The sequence below is a fragment of the Salvelinus namaycush genome, chromosome 7, assembly GCF_016432855.1.
Source record: "Salvelinus namaycush isolate Seneca chromosome 7, SaNama_1.0, whole genome shotgun sequence".
NCBI lineage: Eukaryota > Metazoa > Chordata > Actinopteri > Salmoniformes > Salmonidae > Salvelinus > Salvelinus namaycush.
The window spans coordinates 58,986,685-58,995,094 of record NC_052313.1 but is presented as its reverse complement, the minus strand read 5'-3'; positions in this window follow the sequence as shown (position 1 = coordinate 58,995,094).

Sequence of the window (8,410 nt, the reverse complement as noted above, 5' to 3'; positions counted from 1 at the left end):
GAGAGAGAGACCGGATTTATGAAGGTACGCGGCTAGCACGGAAGCCCGTGAAGAAACCCCAAAAATGTATTGGGGGGGGGCTAAGAGGTAGTGGGCCAAGGGCAGGTAGGAGACCTGCGCCCACTTCCCAGGCTAACCGTGGAGAGCGGGAGTACGGGCAGACGCCGTGTTACGCAGTAGAGCGCACGGTGTCTCCTGTACGTGTGCATAGCCCGGTGCGGGTTATTCCACCTCCCCGCACTGGTAGGGCAAGATTGGGCATTGAGCCAGGTGTCATGAAGCCGGCTCAACGCGTCTGGTCTCCAGTGCGTCTCCTCGGGCCGGCATACATGGCACCAGCCTTACGCATGGTGTCCCCGGTTCGCCTACATAGCCCGGTGCGGGTTATTCCACCTCCCCGCACTGGTCGGGCGACGGGGAGCATTCAACCAGGTAAGGTTGGGCAGGCTCAATGCTCAAGGGAGCCAGTACGCTTGCACGTCCGGTATTTCCGGCGCTACCTCCCCGCCCCAGCCCAGTACCACCAGTGCCTACACCACGCACCAGGCTTCCAGTGCGTTTTCAGAGCCCTGTTCCTCCTCCACGCACTCTCCCTATGGTGCGTGTCTCCAGCCCAGTGCCTTCAGTTCCGGCACCACGCACTAAGCCACCTGTGCGTCTCCAGAGCCCTGTACACACTGTTCCTTCTCCCCGTATTCGTCCTGATGTGCGTGCCCTCAGCCCGGTGCCACCAGTGCCGGTACCACGCACCAGGCAAATAGTACGCTTTGAGAGTCCAGTGTGCCCTGTCCCTGCTCCCCGCACTAGGCTTGAAGTGCGTGTCTCCAGTCCGGTGCCTCCAGTTCCGGCACCACGCACCAGGCCTACAGTGCGTCTCAGCCGGCCAGAGTCTGCCGTCTGCCCAACGGCGCCTGAACTGTCCGTCTGCCAAGCGCCGCATGAACTGCCCGTCTGTATTGAGCCTTCAAAGCCGCCCGTCTGCCATGAGCCTGCAAAGCCGCCCGTCTGCCATGAGCCTACAGAGCCTTCCGCCAGACAGGAGCCGCTAGAGCCTTCCGCCAGACAGGAGCCGCTAGAGCCTTCCGCCAGACAGGAGCAGTCTGAGCCATCCGTCTCCGCAGCGCCATCTGAGCCATCCGTCTCCGCAGCGCCATCTGAGCCATCCGTCTCCGCAGCGCCATCTGAGCCATCCGTCTCCGCAGCGCCATCTGAGCCATCCGTCTCCGCAGCGCCATCTGAGCCATCCGTCTCCGCAGCGCCGTCTGAGCCATCCGTCTCCTCAGCGCCGTCTGAGCCATCCGTCTCCCCAGCGCCGTCTGAGCCATCCGTCTCCCCAGCGCCGTCTGAGCCATCCGTCTCCCCAGCGCCGTCTGAGCCATCCGTCTCCCCAGCGCCGTCTGAGCCATCCGTCTGTCCCGAGCCATTAGAGCCGCCCGTCTGTCCCGAGCCGTCAGAGCCGTTAGTCAGTTGCCAGAGCCGCCAACCAGACAGGATCTGCCAGAGCCGCCAACCAGACAGGATCTGCCAGAGCCGCCAACCAGACAGGATCTGCCAGAGCCGTCAGTGAGCCATGAGCGTCAAGAGCCGTCAGTGAGCCAGGAGCGGCAAGAGCCGCCAGTGAGCCAGGAGCGTCCAGAGCCGCCAGTGAGCCATGAGCGTCCAGAGCCGTCAGCCAGCCATGAGCGTCCAGAGCCGTCAGCCAGCCATGAGCGTCCAGAGCCGTCAGCCAGCCATGAGCGTCCAGAGCCGTCAGCCAGCCATGAGCGTCCAGAGCCGTCAGCCAGCCATGAGCGTCCAGAGCCGTCAGCCAGCCATGAGCGTCCAGAGCCGTCAGCCAGCCATGAGCGTCCAGAGCCGTCAGCCAGCCCGGAGCTGCCAGTAATCCGGAACTGCCCCTCAGTCCAGAGCTGTCTCTCTGTCCGGAGCTGCCTTTCAGTCCGGAGTTGCCCCTCTATCCTGAGCTACCTCTCTATCCTGAGCTACCTCGCTGTCCTGAGCTACCTTGTCTTGGTGTTGCCCCTTATATTAGGTGGGTGGAGAGAGAGGGTGGTCATTCTAAGGGGGAGATGTAAGCTGGGATTGACTATGGTGGGGTGGGGACCTCGCCCTGAGCCTGAGCCACCACCGTGGTCAGATGCCCACCCAGACCCTCCCCTAGACTTTGTGCTGGTGCGCCCGGAGTTCGCACCTTAAGGGGGGGGTTATGTCACGTTCCTGACCTGTTTTCTGTTAGTTTTTGTATGTGTTAGTTGGTCAGGACGTGAGTTTGGGTGGGCAGTCTATGTTTTCTGTTTCTATGTTGGTTAATGGGTACCTAATATGGCTCTCAATTAGAGGCAGGTGTTTTTCATTTCCTCTGATTGGGAGTCATATTAAGGTAGGTGTTTTCACACTGTTTGTTGTGGGTGGTTGTCTCCTGTGTCAGTGTCTGTATGTTACGCCACACGGGACTGTTCTCGGTATGTTTGTTCGTTCGGTTTTTATGTAGTCAGTTTGCCTGTTCATGCGTTCTTCGTGTTACATGTAAGTTCTTATGTCCAGGTCTGTCTACATTCGTTTAGTTATTTTGTTAGTTAATTCAAGTATAGTTCGTTTTTTGTCTTCGTTGTTTTGTCGTGTCTTAATAAATATCATGTCGAAGTATCACGCTGCGTCTTGGTTCAATCCATGCTCCTCCTCTTCGGATGAAGAGGAGGAGGACTACCGTTACACCCATATTACATTTTACAGTGTAATATGGTGACATATTGTTAATGTATTTGTAGGAGGAGCAACAGGACATTGAGCTCTACTGCACGCTCACAAGGAGAGACAATGGGCTCTACTCAACCCTCCAGCTGCCACACTGTAACCCCTGACAGCGTTGACCAATGACAACAGAGCATTAGACAACTTTTTAAATCACAAGGGGTTAAATAGTATTTCACCTGTCCTGGATATACAACTGTACAGTATATCCATTTACTGTATATCTTGATTACTGTAATGCCCCTATTTTTACAGCTGATACACTGACTTTATATAGTTCTTTTGATTGGTTACTGACACCTGGCTGAATAGGTCCTTTACTGTAGATCGTCATCTGTTGCTGTAAATATCAGCACTTAATGTATGAATGCTGCACATTATGTTACTAGAACCAATGTTCTTGTGGACAGATGATGTGATCATGTGACTCCTTAAATTATATTACGTATAACCAATGTTCCTGTGGACAGATGTGATCATGTGCATTTTCTCCAGGTGTCAGTGTATTGCATTTGTAAAAGATATTCCCTGCAGCAGTAGAGTTGTAGTCATCATCACAACATGCTTCATGACAATGTATTTTCCTTGCTTTCAATGTTCCATCTCCATTTATCATGTAGGTCTCATTAATTACATGTTTAAGTGAAGAGATGTAACGACAAAACTAAAACATTCATTAAAACTTTATTTACAAACAGATCCATGAACTCTATAGTAATATGTATAATGTATTGGCTGTATGTATCTAACCCAGCATGTACACTCTAGAGGAAAACTCACTATTATCCACATCAGTCTTATATGATATAAGAACCCTTCAGCCTTGTGGTGGTGCAGAATGAATCATTGTTTGTGTCTAAAGAAGGAAGGGGACCTGTTGAGGTGTCTGTTGTTAATATGTTGGCCTCTTCGTTGTGTTCTGCAAAGACCAAGATGCACTAGCAGAGGTCCAAGTGTTTCTGAGAAACAGTAAGACAGCTAGAAGCTAGAAAACAGAACCACTTCCTCCTCTCAGCTCTCAAGGTTCATTATAACTAGTCAACCCAAGTTTGACTTTGTTTCTCTATTGAACAACTAACGTTGGATAGACAAGTCCTGTACTCGGTCTGAGCAGACAACATTGAGTAACGTTTGGTTCTGCAGTTGGCCAGTATGTTTGTATTCAGGCTGTATTCAGGTGCAGTTAGTCAATAAGAAATCAACTTTACTTTTTGCTCAATCTAAATCCCATGAAATAGTACACTCAATCTGTTTCCCTTCATGTTGGCAGTGACTGAAATAAAGACATCCTTCTCCCTAATAATTTTTTGTAATATATAAGATTGAGTGATATGTGGGGGGAATGACTGTCAAGTGTAAAAAGAAATTGAAATGGCGCACGCCATGCATAAGCATGTTTACCATTATAAATCAAACCTGTCCTGAAACTGTACACATGTGAAAGAGCATTAAAACCTGTAAGTGGTGCGTAACTGTCAGCAGGGAAGTCAGGCACAGGAGAGCAGAAATGGGTAACAGCCGGAGCATTTTAATGATGCAAAAACAAACGTTACACAGAACAGCAAAATACGGGTGGAAACAACCCGTCGCCAACCAGTCAGAAATGCACCAAACACTTACAACAAATAATTCCACACACAGACATGGGGGGAACAGAGGGTTATATACACGTCAAATAATGAGGGAATATAAACCTGGTGTGTGGGAAAAGAAGACAAAACAAATAGAAAATGAAAGGTGGATTGGCGATGGCTAGAAAACCGGTGACGTCGACCGCCGAACGCCGCCCGAAGAAGGAGAGGAACCGACATCGGTGGAAGTCGTGACAAAACTCCACCTGAAAACGCCCATCATTCAGCTGTCAATGGTCCTGGTGCACCAAAAAAGATATATTTTTAAAAAAGTGTCAAGGGAAGCCAGTTTGGATTTGGCTTCAGACCAATCACATCAAAAGCCAAATGTCTTTATTGACCGAAAAAAACGTGAATTGTTGTATTTTGTTGTGTTGTCCTCCGGTGGCTAGCTAGCTAGCTAAAAATCTGCCCTTTCCCAAATTAGCCATGGATGGAGATAGGGATTTTATTTCTCCGTACAGTCGGTGGAGGTGTGGGGGGGCTTTTCTGGTGACACTGTCAGTGATTTATTTAGAATTCAAGGCGCATTTAACCAGCATGGCTACCATAGCATTCTGCAGCGATACGCCATCCCATCTGGTTTGCGCTTAGTGGGACTATCATTTGTTTTTTGACAGGACAATGACCCAATACACCTCCAGGCTGTGTAAGGGCTATTTGACCAAGAAGGAGAGTGATGGAGTGCTGCATCAGATGGCTTTCACAATCACCCGATCTCAACCCAATTGAGGTGGTTTGGGATGAATTGGACTGCAGGAAAAGCAGCCAACAACTGCTCAGCATATGTGGGAACTCCTTCAAGACTGTTGGAATAGCATTCCAGGTTAAGCTGGTTGAGAGAATGCCAAGAGTGTGCAAAGCGGTCAAAGGCAAATGGGTGGCTACTTTGAAAAATCTCAAATATATTTTGATTTGTTTAACACTTATGGTTACTACATGATTCCATATGTGTTATTTCATGGTTTTAAGGTCTTCACTATTATTCTAAAATGTAGAAACTAGTAAAAATAAAGAAAAAGCATTGAATGAGTAAGTGGTCAATTTTTTTTACTGGTACTGTAGATTGACTGAAATGTATGCTATGCTATGTTCATCAAGTGTAAGCATGTTTAGTTTCTGGGATGGAGCATTAGCAGCCAATTGGTTTGGAACTTGCTGTGGTTACAGCAGCCTTTCGATGCCTTTGATGTGGTGGCCTCTAAATTGTGAACCAAAAAAATGTTACGTCAAAATAAAAACATTTCCGCGTTTATTGTTGCAATGACGTCATTCAGCTTCAGCGTAATGTGCGCCACAAAAAAAAAAAAAAAACTAACAGTTCCTTCATCCTTGTCATGTATTTTACAGTAGATGTCACGTTGTAATTGGTTACGGCCGGGAACCACTGGGGAACGAGACTGATCTATACCCCTCAACAATAAGGGATTTCCTAAAACATTCTTTCCCTTTCGTTGAATCTGACTCACTTCACGTGCAACTAACGAAGCAATATATTATGGTCCAACGTGAGAAAGAAAACCATTCACCAGCTGAGAATGAATACTTTTCTCATTCTCTTATGCTTGCTCTCTGAAGGTAATTAAATTGTTTTCCATGGCTTCTGACTAGGGGTTGATTCTGCTCATATAAGATGAGATAGGTTAGCAACATTTACCAAGTTGACAGGTCTTTGATTATTTTGTATGTAGGCTAAACTTATTTTATTTATTTAACTGTTAACTTGCCTTCTTCCTTTTGTAGCGGTCTCTGTCAACGTCGTAGCTAGAGGAGACAACAGGGTTGACTTCAATGCCGACGCATCATATACCTGCACCCATGCAGACCCGACAGGTGTTCTGCAAGTCACCTGGCAGAGGCTGTTCAAAGACGACTCGGTGGAGAATCTGGCCACCTACAGCAAGCGGTTTGGCGTTAAAATCATAGACCCGCACCGAGGCAAGGTGGTTTTCACGGAGGCATCTCTCAACTCGACGTCCATTACCGTGAAGAATGTAACATGGGCGGACGAAGCCTGCTATATTTGTTCCTTCAATGTTTACCCGAGTGGTTCAAGACGCAAGCAGACGTGTCTTACCGTTCAAGGTATTTAATGCACGGAATAATAACAGTTTTAGGGCTTCCCTCTATTGTTCTCTATTCAGTTGAAGTTATATTTTAATGTAAGTGATATTGTAACTCAAAATAATAATCGTAAATCAGCACAGGTACAAGCACACCTGGTCAACTAATTATCCAGCCCTTGATTAGACCTAGGTGAATCAGGTGTGCTGGAATAGAAGTGAAAGTCACTGGGGGTATCTTTGGAGATTATATTTTTTGGGAAACACTCTTATGGAGCATTCATAAAGACTTCATAAGTAATACCTTCAGTACATTCGGAAAGTATTCAGACCCCTTGACTTTTTGCACATTTTGTTACATTACAGCCTAAAATTGATTTTTTTAAAATAAAGATTTGCAAAAATGTCTAAACATGTTTTTGCTTTGTCATTATGGGGTACTGTGTGTAGATTGATGAGGAATTAGTATTTATTTAATCAATTTTAGAATAAGTCTGTAACGTAACTGAATGTGGAAAAGGGGAAGCGGTCTGAATACTTTCCGAATGCACTGTAGACGCTTCACTAATACAGTTTTAAGCTAAACCACCAATACAGGTTTTATAAAGGTCCTTACATCTGGCGCCAAATATAGAATAATCCTTTAGTCACCCTTTACTGCAGGACATTTGCTAAGGAATGATATATATGAATAATACAGTATGGGCCGTGTAAAGGGTTTATTATGGGTTTTATTAGGGGAATATAAACACTATGCTTTAGAACACCAGCTAACTTCAAATATAAATCACCATATTGGCATTGTTACATCACTGGCAGGATTTCCCAAAAATGTCTGAATGACCATGAACTCTGCATGCATTAATAAGGGACATTTGCTGGTGTCAAAACATATATGAAAACATGATACATATTTTGAAAGCTCTTCTTAATTGATCTGTCTGGTAAAATAAAGGTAAAATAAGTAATATAAATAAACTCAATAAGATCTAATATTCCCTGTTTCATCTATTCAAAGGTGTATCGGAAGTGAGAGCCACAATGCAAAAAGTCCCCAGCACTGAACCTAAAGCAGACATGGAAGTTGTGGTCAGCTGCTCTGCCACAGGTAAACCAGCACCTTGGATCCAATGGAACATTTCTGCAGCAGCACTCATAAAGACACCTAACAACTGGACTGTTATTAACAAAGACCAAACTGTCACAGCCATTAGCAACATCACCCTCCAACTGTTGCCAGGTTCAGGGGGATACGTGGACTGTATCGTAAACAATGGGATGAGGACACAGAGACACGAGCGGGTCCTGCTTCCTATTCTCCCTGGAGAGAGGGAGGTTGAAGAGGGTACGTGATGTTGACGTATTATATACTTTTAGACCATACACTTTTAGCGTGTCAGAATGGTTCAACCTGAAAACAACATTGAGAAAACATCATCCCTAGCTCTATAAACAGCATGCCAAATTCATGATATTAATAATAAACATTTACATTTGGATACATGAATTTGGCGTTCTATTTAACAGGCTACATCATCCCCAGGGGCATGTTGTGATAGCCTTGTGACCAACATCATCGTGCAATAGCGCGACATTCTGTTCCCTGAAAACAGAACGCAGCGATTTCAGGCTGGTTCCAAGAGGCTAATGTTGTGATGCTATTAGTGCTGTTAGTAATGTTATCTCACCAGGTGGGTTTAATGTTGACTACCATGGTAAAGCATCACGAGTCACTCCCTTTTAAAATCACACTGTACTCAAGTGTTGTGTTGATTTCCAAACACATGCTCACTGGAATTTCATGTTTCACCTTCCAGATGACAAGAGGACATCCCCGTGGGCTGTTGCCATTCCAGTATTCCTAATCATTTCCCTTTTAGTCATCTTTGGCTGTGTCGAGCTTCAAAAGAAAAAAGGTGAGTCTGCACAAGATTATCTGTAATATCTAATATCTTTATTTTAATCGTC